At 56.4% G+C, this 11356-nt stretch overlaps 1 protein-coding gene across 3 annotated transcripts in view; it reads left to right on the top strand.

Moving 5' to 3' along the window:
• USP31 (ubiquitin specific peptidase 31) overlaps positions 1–7727 on the top strand; it is a 44021-nt gene extending 36294 nt beyond the window's left edge. For 2 of the 3 annotated variants that reach the window (XM_075058974.1, XM_075058970.1), the window contains exons 17-19: positions 502–599; positions 1154–1377; positions 7606–7727. The gene's annotated coding sequence lies outside the window, so the exon portion shown is untranslated. The remainder of the gene's footprint in view (positions 1–501; positions 600–1153; positions 1378–7605) is intronic. The other variant, XM_075058973.1, reaches the window with a different exon arrangement.
• The last annotated feature ends 3629 nt before the right edge of the window (positions 7728–11356 follow it).

Genomic DNA, 11356 nt, shown 5'->3' with positions numbered 1-11356 from the left:
GCCGCACACTGTGCTGCTCCAGCCTCCCCGGGTTCCCTGCTCTGGCTCGCCGGTGGTGCTGCCCTGCCTGCTCCCCTGTGCCGGGCACCCCGTGGGCTCGCTCAGGGACCCCCTTTCTTTTTTCTTGGGGTTTGTGTCAGCATGTTGCAGTTGCGGGTCCTGCCGCTGATGCTCCGTGCCGTCTGCGGTGGGACTTGCTCCCCTGCAGAAGGGGAGCGTCTTTTGGGAGCAGGTCCCCTGTGTGCATGGGGGGACCGCAGGGGGCTTCAGTCCTGGCTCTAACCGTGCAGCTGTGGCTGCTCTGCCCCCTCTGTGCAGGCACGGGATGGGGGGCAAGGCCTTAGTAACTTCCCCCTGTGTCCTGAACGGGGGTCCTCTCTGCTCCTGGGAAACAAAAACCCGGAGGCCTGTTTTTGGGCATAGACCTGTGTGCTGGGGAGGGGGAGAGATGGGCTCCTACCTTATGCCCCGGTGTTGTCCCTGATGCTTCTGTCTCCACAGACCAGCAGCCCAGGTCCTGCTGGTGCTCAGCTGAGGTCCCTGCTGCCGGCACATCGTGAGAGCGGGGTGCAGGACCTGGACGGAGCCTTTTTGTGCTGGTGAGTTTGGTCTGTGAGCCCCATGGGCAAGGGGCTGTGATCTGGCCCCTCTTTAGGGTTCAGGGGCTCATACCTGGCTAGGCAGAGGTGGGGGTCTCCCCTGTCTGCCCGGCCGTACCTTCGTGTCTGGGCTCAGCCTCCCTGTTCCTGCCCCTAAAGCCCCGCGGAAAGCTCAGGCCTCCGCTTGAAGGCTGCAGCTGCCCCGGCGCCTGTCTGTCCGTGGGTCTCTGATCATGGCTTCCCACCTGTGTTGGCCCCAGGGCAGCTGGGGCTGCGATCCCCTTGCCGGTGGGTGCAAGGCTCTGTTGGGAGCGTCCCTGTGTCCCCTCTCCAGTGCAGTGCTGGTGCTGGCCGTGCTCCAGCCTGCTCCTTGTCCCCTGGCTGCTGTAGTGATGCAGCGTGCAGCTCCTCTGCTTGAGGTTTGGTTCGATACTAGCCTTCTTTAATGGTTCTTTATTGAACTGAGGCTTAAACTGTGCAAGAGTGATAGTAGCAAAGTGTTTAATTGTGTGCTCCTCTGGTTCTGTCCTAATTAAATATTGTTTTTCATTTAGCAGGGTGTGCAGCGGTGGCTCTCCTGCTGTGGAGGAGAGCATGGGCTGCTGGGCAGGAACGCAGATGGGCTGCTCCTGCTGCCTCCTTGCATCGGCCCAGTGAGGAGGATGAGGAGGATGGAACAAGGTGGGAGGAGGACGGACCGTTGCTCTCGGCTGCTGAAGGGAGGACCTCTCTGTGTATGCAGGTGGCCGCATCGTCTGCAGGGGACACCCTTGGCTGGGTGAGCTGCTCCAGCTGCGGCTGCTGCAGGCACGGCTGGGCAACCATCCCTGTGGCTGCTGGGCTGCCGGGGCTCTGGTCTGGAGGGCAAATGGGGTGTGAAACGCTTTAGCAATCCAACTTGTCATCTTGGCTGAAGAACAGGTGGAAAAAAATGGAAGACTTCGTGGCTGGAGCTGCCTGGGGGCATTTCCACTGTGGACTCTGATCTTCCTGCTTGAGTGAGCCATCAGATCGGTGTAGTAAGGGCTGCTGCTTGTGCTTCACAAACTTGCCTTTAAATGCAATTTTTGATTCTCAAGGGTTTTTTTTTTCCCTTCTCCTCTCTCCTCATCCCTCCTGTGCGCACATTTTTGTCTTCCTACTCTTTGAGATGCAGTATCTCATATGTGCCCAAACACACAAAAGCAGCTCTCCAGCCGGAGGAGCAGCCTTGGAGGCTTGGCATCGATACTGGGGCTGCTTTGGTCTGGCCGGGCAGGTCCTGTTGGCCGAGAGCACGGTTGGGGCAAGGCTTGGCACACGCTGTGCTATCCAGGCTCCTGTCCTTGGCAGTGGGGCTCTCACGTGGGGTTGCAGAGAGATGACTGCCGTTGTGGAGTTCTGGCTGGCTGCTGCTATTTGGTTGTCACCTTTGCTATATTGCTACAGCAAATGGTCAGCTCTGTGGGGTGTGGGGCAGGATGGTTGGGCATTTCCCCTTAATTGGATTTGTTTGCAAGCTGCTGCTCGTGGGGTTTGATGTACACCAGGAGTCAGCAAGGGCAGGTGTAGGTGGGGATAAGGTGGAGAGTCTCTTCTGCTTTATTCTGGCGAGTTCCGGGGTGAGGCGGTTCTGCAATATACTTTTGGTGTGAAGAGGAGCCTCAGCCCAGCCTCCTTATGCCTGCAATAGCTGCTTTTTCCTTATAAATCTTGTTGCCTTTCTGTCTCAGGGCTGTAGAATATCGTCATCTCTCCAGCACTGGGGACAGCAGTAAACTGCACCATGGTGCATTGGTAATCTCCAGTTCTCTGGACGGAAGGGGAAGGGGCAGCTTTGCCCTGGAGTGCTGGCTGGAGGGCTGTGGAGTTGCCGTCCCTTCCAAGGAAGCCACCGGGATCGTGCCACAGGGCTCGTCCCTGCCCCGCTGAGCTGGCGGGAGCCTGGCCGGGAGCCCAGCACCTCCCCTGATAGCGGAGCTCCAGCTACAGTGAAAAATACGCATCTAAGGGACTGCTCTGCCTTTCTCCTGACTGCACTGAGCGCTCTGGTGCCTGTGATTGCTGTGGTCTTCCAGCAGCCAGTGCTAGAACCACGGCCCAGCTCCGGGAGCTGCAGAGCCGTGGCCCGAGGGGTCCCCGGCTGCGCATCCCTGGGGTGTCGAGGCACCGCCGACCGCTTCCAGGGAGGGCTGGGGGGCAGACGGTGCATCTGCCCCTGTGCCTCAGGGCGGGGTGCTGGGGGCCGCTGCTCCCACCCCAGCCTGGGGGCACAGGGATTCCTGGGGGGCTGTTACAGCCTGGGATCTGCCCCTGCTCCCCGGCCGGTGCATTTCCCAGCTGAGGACGTGGGGCACACGCTGCTCCCTGCCCGTCTGCGGTCCCCCGGGTCTGACTGCCAAGCCCAAGTCTGGTGTGCCCAGCAGAGAGCACGGCAGCAACTTGAGGGGAGCCTGGCTCTTCCTGCGGCAGGACCAGTCCCAGCACTGAGAAACCAGTTTGCCAGCCCTCCCACGCCGTGGGGTTGGGGGATGTGGCTTGGGCTCTGGGCTTCATCTTGCCCACCCAGTGGCCAGAGGGCACAGGGAGGTGGGCAGGGTGCCGTTGGCGTGGGGCGCTGCGTCTCGGACAGCAGTGAGCTTTGAAGTGACGTGTTGGTTGTCAGTGCGTGCCTGCTGTGGTGCTTACTGCCCAGGGCAGGCGGGGGCCACCCATGAATCCCCCCCTAGTCCCCAAGTCACAGATATGTTACCAGCTGGTGCTGATCTCCCATCGCCCAGCTGCAATTATAAAAATAATGAAGTTAGTTTGTTTTCCAAAAGCCATGCTGCGTTGCCCCCTGCCGCAGCATGTCCCTGGGACCTGGGGGGACGCGTGGGCACTGCCAGCCCCTGCCATACAGCCATGTGTGCAGTTTTGGGCTGTGTTTCTATCCATCCCACTGGGAATGGTGAGCTGGAGCCGAGTCCCCCGGGGTGGCCCACGGGCGTTGGGTGGAGGAGCTGGTGGCTACACTGGACAGTCACGGCATACGACTCCCATCCTTTTATTGCATACCAGAGAGAATAATTACTTCATGTCTTGTATGGAAATGAGGATGACAGATGTCATAAAATCACAGGGTCATCACTTATTTATAGGTGATTACATTAAAGAGATATTAATATAGCCAAAGGCTTTGCAGAATTAGTGTTAATATATTTTTGTTTATTATATTTGCCAATATTTCTCCAATCCAGCCGGGTTTTTATGGCCTCTTATTAAATAGAGAGCCTGCTGCAGTTCCCCTAACCTAGCTGGGAGGATGGTGAGAGGACGATTGGAAAACACTTGAGAACTTTGATCTTCAAGTGATTAAATTTTATTGCCTCCTTGTTTATGAGGGTCCGATGGCAGGTGCTTCATGTGCTGTGAAATGAAGCGAGGGCAGGTTAGGGCTCGAGCGGTTATTAAATCTGGGTCAGGAGGGGAGGCTGTCTCTGGGCACAGAGCTGGGGCTCACAGATGTTTGGGTCCTCGGCCGGGATTACCGCTGTGCTAAACCAGGATTAGATTACTGCAAAACGAGGCGCAGACTTCTGACACCCCGGGGAGGTGGGGGTGTCCCCGGGGAGTGCTGGCTGTGGGGGTCCAGGCTTTCTGCCTTGTCCCCATGTCCCCGGAGCCTGGTCTTGGGGCTGGCGAAGCCCCTGTCCCGCAGGGCTGCAGCTTGCCTGCCGCTGGCTTGGGGGGCACTAGCAGACCCCCCAGCTGATATGCAAAAAGAGGAGCCAAGAAAACCACTTGTTTGGCTGGAGGACCCGACCCAGTGGTGGCTGTGCCGTCCAAGGACGGTTGCTGGTTGTGCCGATTGTGGAGGCTGAGGGTGCGGAGGATCGATGTGCGAGGAGCTGCCTGCGAGCTGCCTGCAGGCAGCCGCTGTCTGTTGGGATATTTATTAACACCCGGCTGCCTCTGAGAGCCAGAACAAAACCCAATCTTTGGAGGCCGTCAATAAATTATAACATATTAGGCACTGTCATCCATACCCCTGGACTCTTAAATTTTGTTCTAATTAGAGTATCGCTTTTCCTTTCTCAGCACTTTTTCCTCTCTGCTGTGTATCGATCCTTTCTCTGTGGGGATCTGACCAACTGTTGACAATTTATGGTAACATAAAACTAGTACCTCTTATAGCAAAAACCCAGCTTTTAATAAAAACCGCTGACACCAGCCTCTCGCTGGCAGCCTAACCTGATTACCAAATGGATTTAGCAGTTAAGGCCGTGCTGATGCCCTGGTCGTTTTGCACATAGGGATTTTTACTGTAACACTTAACGGGCTTTCAATTGTCATAATATTTCATAAATACATATGTACCTAATTGAAAGCTTTGAGGCCAACAGCAAGTCCTGAGAGTGCTCCTGAAACCTCGCCTGGCTGGTGGACACTCACAGCTTTTATTTGATGGTGAACTGGGGCAGCTGTAGGGTTGGGTCGCTGATGAAATTGCTCTCTCCATCTGCCAGGGGGAATCCTATGTGCAGGTTTTTGTCATATGCAGAGAAGAGCCTGGTGATATCTGATGATATCTCCCATTAACACCTGAACCTGATAATATCTGGGATATCTGATGATATCTCCCATTAACACCTGAGCCTGATAATATCTGGGATATCTGATGATATCTCCCATTAACACCTGAGCCTGATAATATCTGGGATATCTGATGATATCTCCCATTAACACCTGAGCCTGATAATATCTGGGATATCTGATGATATCTCCCATTAACACCTGAGCGTGGTGTTGTGCTGATGAGATGCGCTCCTCACCGTGCCAGCCCTCGGGAGCTTGCTGTGCCTTCATGGCCCCGGAGGAGGCGGCTCGGTTTCTGCACCTACAAAACCTCTATGTTGGTTTGTGAAGGCTGTAATGCCCTCGGTGTTAAGGCTCTTCCCGACGGAGGGCTGGCTGGCAGCTTGGAGCTGGTGGTGCTTAATTGCCCTGGAGATGAAGACCTCGAGCACCCTGCAGGGCTTGTCCTGCCCGTGCCACCTGGGACACCGGCCGCCCAGGTGAGGGACTCGGTCCCCGTGAGCCCCCGGGGCTGCTCGCACTGCCGCTGACCCGCGCCGCTCCGCACCCTGCTGCTGCTGGGGGCTGAGCGGCATCCCAGGGTCTGCCCTGTGGTGTGGGGTGATGGCCGCAAGCTTGGGGGGCAGAGACTGGCCGCTGCCACGAAGGAAATGATTTTGCAGCTACTGGGGTTTGCTCACTTGTTGAGGCCATTTCCGAGGCTCCCACCTGGCTGGGAGCGCTCGCTGTGTTGGTGCTAGTCCTGCTGCCTCTTCTGGAGATGTTTAAATTGGGGAAACGAGCACATCCTTGGCTGCTGGAGCAATTTATCAAGGCATCGCATGGCCCTTTTTCCACATTAGTTTCATCCAGTGAAAAAATAGTAAGAAACTGCATGTCTAACATAATGACCTGAATTTCTTAATACATGAATGCAGTGTGGATGGCTGTGTGTTTCCACTCGGTCTGAGCTAAACTGTGATAAATTGATCCTTCCTGAAGGTATTGAATATTTCTCAAACTATTCATCAGCCCCACGACAAATTCTTCTGTCGGCCGTAGCTGACATCTGATTTTAAACACTTCTTCCAGGCCCCGGTGCAGAGGAGTGGCTGCTTGGAAAGCAGGGACGTTATCATTTTTTAATGTACTGCAGTTCCTGGGCTTATGGAATATTTATAGTGAAGTCGTTATTTACCAAACAAGCTAGAGCGTTTGCAGGAACCCCTGGTCGGGGGATAACCCGGGCATCTCCTGTGCCCCTTTCCTTGGTGGCTGAGGGTCCAGCTGGGGTGTCCTGGCCCCAGATGCCATAGGGCCTGGGTCCCCAATGTGCCTCTGGCTGCACGCCCCTGCCTGGAGCTTGGGCTCGTTGCTGTGGATGACGAGGAGCTGGTGGGCAGGGATGGGGATGGCAGGGGATGGGGGGATGCTGCTGTGAGCGGAGGGCTTTGATGCTGGGAAGCCTCCAAGCCCTTTCACTTGTCCTGGCTCCAGCTCCCCTGGCCCTTTTGCTGCTCTCCTCTGTTGATGAGCGCCGGTAGCTTTGCAGGTCGAGGCTGGTTGTGGATTCCCAGACCCGTGGGTCATCAGCCTGCTGGTGTGTCCCTGCAGGCTCCGTGGGGGCGTGGGGTCCCCGGGAGCTGTCGGTGGCCGCGCTCTCCTGGGAGCAGGCGGTACGGTGGCATCCAGCGCTGGCAGCCCAGCTCCTGCTCCGGGGCTGCGTCACTCCCTGGGCATCCCCTTACTCCCAGCCCTCCCGTGCCTTCCCTCCCAGCCCGCGTCTGGGGCTGAAAGCGCTGTCTCTGCGTAACACAGTGCTATCGGCTTGTTGTTCTGGGTGTCGCCAATACTGTAACATCTGCTCTCCCTGCCATTTGCTTCCGTCTAATTCTTTTTTTATTGAAATGAGTTTAAATTGTCTGAGAATATATTAGATTACTCTTTCCCTGTGGTTAGCACACTTGTATAGATGTGAATAAACCGCACAGTTAGCAGCACTCGCATGCGCTCTTGCTCCCTTTTTTAATCTAAAAGAAGCCGGCTCCCTGGAGAACTGGCGCATTTCCTAACGACCTTAATGAGTTTCCATAGCCGGGGTCAGATTATCTAGAAAGGCGGTAATGGCGGGCCCAGGAGGTGGTTTTCCCTCCACTGCTGCGCCTCTCCGATAGCTTTGTACTCCAGACTGTAAATAAAGCAGAGTTTGATAGCTCTGCCTGGGTCTGCGATGAATACATTTTCTCCTTTAATAGGCAGAAGTGTGTGTGTTGCAAAGCAATTCATGAAGCCCATATGACAGTCTTTAAGCATTTTAATATTTTGCAAATGATTTATCATTGGTAACGAGCAGATGATATACTCCACTTCAAGGGTATGGATTATCTATTAAAGTCCATGCGTAAAAGGCATCTGCAAATGACATACTGCTGCAGAAAACGGAAAGTACAACTTATCTTTTGTTTTACAGGAGGGGTCAACAGCTTCTGCCACAGCTCAGGAGATAACCAGCCTCCCCGCTCGCTGCTCTAATGACGTCGGTAAATATCTGCCGCGGTGCGGTCCTGTACCGTGCCGGCACCGATCCTGCCCCTGCGCTGCCTTTGAAGGCTTCAGCCCGTTGAACCGGAGCTCACGTCGTGCCTGGTTAAGAGCGGAGGGTGATGCTGATTCACTCCTGCCACTGGATGAGTTCATGGGCTGTGATATCATCTCTCAGGGCTCCCTCTGCTCCAAGGAGTGCAGGAGACGTCTGCTTGCTTTATTGATGAAGCAATTCATACGGTGGGGCTGGTCATACCGCATGCTGCCGAGGCAGGCTGGGGAGGGGGGGCTGCCCGGTGGGTCGGTGCCGTGGTGGGTGGCAGCCCTGCGGGAGCTCGCCCGGCTGGGGGCCGAGGTGCTCCATCCCTGCCTGGGGGGCTGCAGAGGGGCTGCCCCCTTTGTGCTCTCCGCACACCGTGCTGGGGGGATTGTGTGTGTGTGCATGCGTACCAGTGGCCTGCCCTGCCTGCGGCTCCAGTGGGTGCTGGCTCCATCGTTGGGGGACGCACAGTGGGGCTGAGCAGCGCGCCCGGCCCTGGGCACCCGCAGTGGGTCTGCCATGGGCCGGTGAAGCCACAGCCGGGGCTGGTGCCAGCCTTCCCTGTGGCAGCAGCGGCGGATCGGCTGCTGGGAAAGGCCTTGCTCTGCTCTTGCCTGGGGGGCACGGGGATCTCACTGGTGTGAGATGTGTGGGGATGGAGAGTTGTCACCCCCCTCGCGTTTGGAAAAGAGCAGACAGGGGCTTTGGGGCTTAAAGCTTACCCTGGGTGCCCCTTGGAGCCAAGAACAGATCTGTGAGCATGCAGGGAAACGCTGCATGGTGTGATGCTGTCGTGGTGTGACGCTGCATGGTGTGACATGTGCTGTGATGCTGTGCCTGGCCCCGTGCCCCGGCTGCTCCCTTCTGCAGAGGACCCACAGCACAGGGTGTCTCCCATGGGTGCATGGGGTTGTCCCCTGCTCCTCCTGCAAAGCTAGAGCAGCAGAAGGTGCCGTGCTGCCTGGTTTCACCAAGACCTGCTGCCCCCCCTTACCCTGCATATCACGGTGGGCTCAGCATCCCTGGGGGAGGTGCTGGCTGCGGGACACGTAGCTCTTTGCACACCTCAGTGCCGACTTTGACCTTCTTTCACACGTTTTGCAGTCAGTGCTGCCCGTCCTGGCGTGGCACAGCCAAGCTCTGGGGCCAAGTGAGGCTTCGTGGGCTTGGGGTGATGGTGAGGGGGGCACGCGTCCCCTGAGCGCTGGGCATCTCCCATGTGTGCCCCTCGCTTCACTGTGTGGGCGGCTGCAGTGGCTTGGTGGTCGCAGGTGGAGGCGAGGCGGGACCCTCGCTGCCATGTGGTGGCTGCCGTTGGTGCAGGAACGGCGTTTGTTTTGCCCCATTGCTGTGCTGGCGAGATTAATGCTGGTTATTGGGTTGGGAGTTTTATCACCTGAATGTTTCCTCTTAGCTCCTGAAACCAACTTCAGCCCAGATTTATTACCTGGCAAATAAATAAAAGTGCAGGTTTATTTTGCCTCCTTGTTCATCAGAAAGGAATGAAAATGTAAGCAAAATATTAAAAATAAAATAGACTCAGTTTTACTTTAATTGACCTTTGATTTTTAACTTAATACCTTCCCCATGTTGCTGCTTCAACCTTTAATTTCTCTTGGTGAAGTGGCTGTGTTCAATGATTCATTCTGTCCCGAGGCAAAGCACACACTGTAATTGGTTTTTAACTTCCTGGAATGTCAAAGCCAGGATTGAAATTTTACGTATCACACCACCAATTCAATACTGGCTTTAATAATAATGTTGCAGAAAGGAAGGCAGATTTACAGCTGTAGAAAAATGTAATCAAATTTTAAGCCAGAATGCAATAAGTCCAAATGCTAGTTTTCATTTGGAAGCTTGTTAGATAAATGTGGTATCACCTGAGCGGTTCCCAGATCATTTCTGTCGCTCCCTGCCACATCGAGTGTTGCCGGTGGAGGTGGAGGAGCTGCAGGAGCTGCTGCCTGCGGCGCTGCCCTGGGCTGGGGCAAGACACAGCCCTGGGTGCAGGCTGCGCCTTGGGCACGGGGCAGCTGCATGGGTATGGGGTACCCCCGCTGCTCCCTGGTCCTGCAGCCCAGGACAAGCTGATGGGAAGTGTGTGAATGGGAGCCGCTCGTGATGGCAATGCCCAGTGTACACCCTGGGACGGAGCCGCGCGGCAGCCAGAGTTGCCAACCCGTGCCCGGGCGATGCTGTGTTGCCCACCACAGAGCTGCTGCTGCCCTTCTGCTCTGCCAGCCGGGGTGCTTCTGGGGGGGAACACCCCTAATACACTGCAAATGCCAAATAAGTAATCGATTTTGGCCAATTAATGTCTGATAAAAACTAATAACCCTTCTCTCCCTTTCTTATTACCCAATGACCTCCAGCAATCCATTAGTTTAACAAATGATATGTGAGTGTTCAGCATGGCTAATGACTCTGGATTAAACCCAGTGACACCTAATTCATCAGTGCGCTCCTGCACTGCAGTGCCCATTACGCCTTGTTCTCGTCCATCACCGCCAGTTTCTCACGCCACTGGTTGGCATGCTGCTGGCACCCTTGCATGGAGGTGGCCCTGGGGATGCTTCATGCTGGGTGCTCTGTCCCCTCGTCCCCTCCTTGCTCTGGCCGGAGCCACCAGCACCCATGCTGGGCCAGACCCACCTTCACCCAGCAGCCTGGGGGGCTGGGAGTTCAGGAAAAGCCATCTCTGCATTCAGGAACCTGGCAGCCCTGGGGTGCCTTGTGCTGGCATGGCCGAGCAGCCCAGCGCTGGGTGCCTGTTGGCCGCAGGCTCCGTGCATCTCCCTGCTCCACCGCCCGCCCTGCTGCTTGCAGCTCTGCTGTCCCTGGTCCCTACTTAGGCTGTCCTAAAAAGCTAACTAAGCTGAAATTATTTTCTTTCCTTGGAATAGCCTTTAAATAATGTATCGCCCTCACTTGCTGTTACTGAATGTTTTAAAAATCCAAGGGACTTTTCCTTCTTGCTCGTGTATTTGCATCTGTTTGTTATGGGGCCGTGAATTGCCCTTGGCAGGGGTCGTTAGAAATTCCCTTTCAAGGCCGCTGTCCTGGCAGCCTCACCACAGCTGGCGTGCCAGGACGCTGGGCACTGCCTGCGCCGCAGCAGGAGGTGGGTGCAGAGCGGTGCTGGGCGAAGGACAGGTGGTGCTGGGTGAAGGAGCAGCCGCTGCCAGGCAGGCGGGTGAGCAGCAGCCTGGCCATCACCGAGCCTGCAGCTCCCTGCCGGCCCGAGGGGCCGCTGTCGGGTGCCCGCTGTGCCTGGCACATCCAGCTTTGGGGCGTGCGGTGCGTCACCGCACAGCAGCGACAGCTTTGGGGCACCCACGTGCTGCACGTTCATGTGCAGTTGTACCTGCAACGTCTCGCTGTCGTGCTGCTGGAGGTCTGCTGGGTGGGCCTGTAACGCCCCCAAACAGCCACGCTAGAGCTGCAGGAGCTTTCGATGTTGCTCAGCTCGCTTTCGATGTTGCGCATCACGCTACGTTTCCTGCGTCAGAGACACAAAGCACGGCACTGACCCCGGTCTGGAGCAGGGACCTCCATCGCCCTTGGGGGGAACGCGGCTGCGGGAGGGTGGCATCCCCGTCTCTGAGCTATTAGCCAGGGACATCACCGGCACGGCTGA

The sequence above is a fragment of the Buteo buteo genome, chromosome 27 (assembly GCF_964188355.1).
Source record: "Buteo buteo chromosome 27, bButBut1.hap1.1, whole genome shotgun sequence".
Taxonomy (NCBI): domain Eukaryota; kingdom Metazoa; phylum Chordata; class Aves; order Accipitriformes; family Accipitridae; genus Buteo; species Buteo buteo.
The sequence above is the reverse complement of the archived record's forward strand: the minus strand, read 5'-3'. Positions and strand labels throughout refer to the sequence as shown.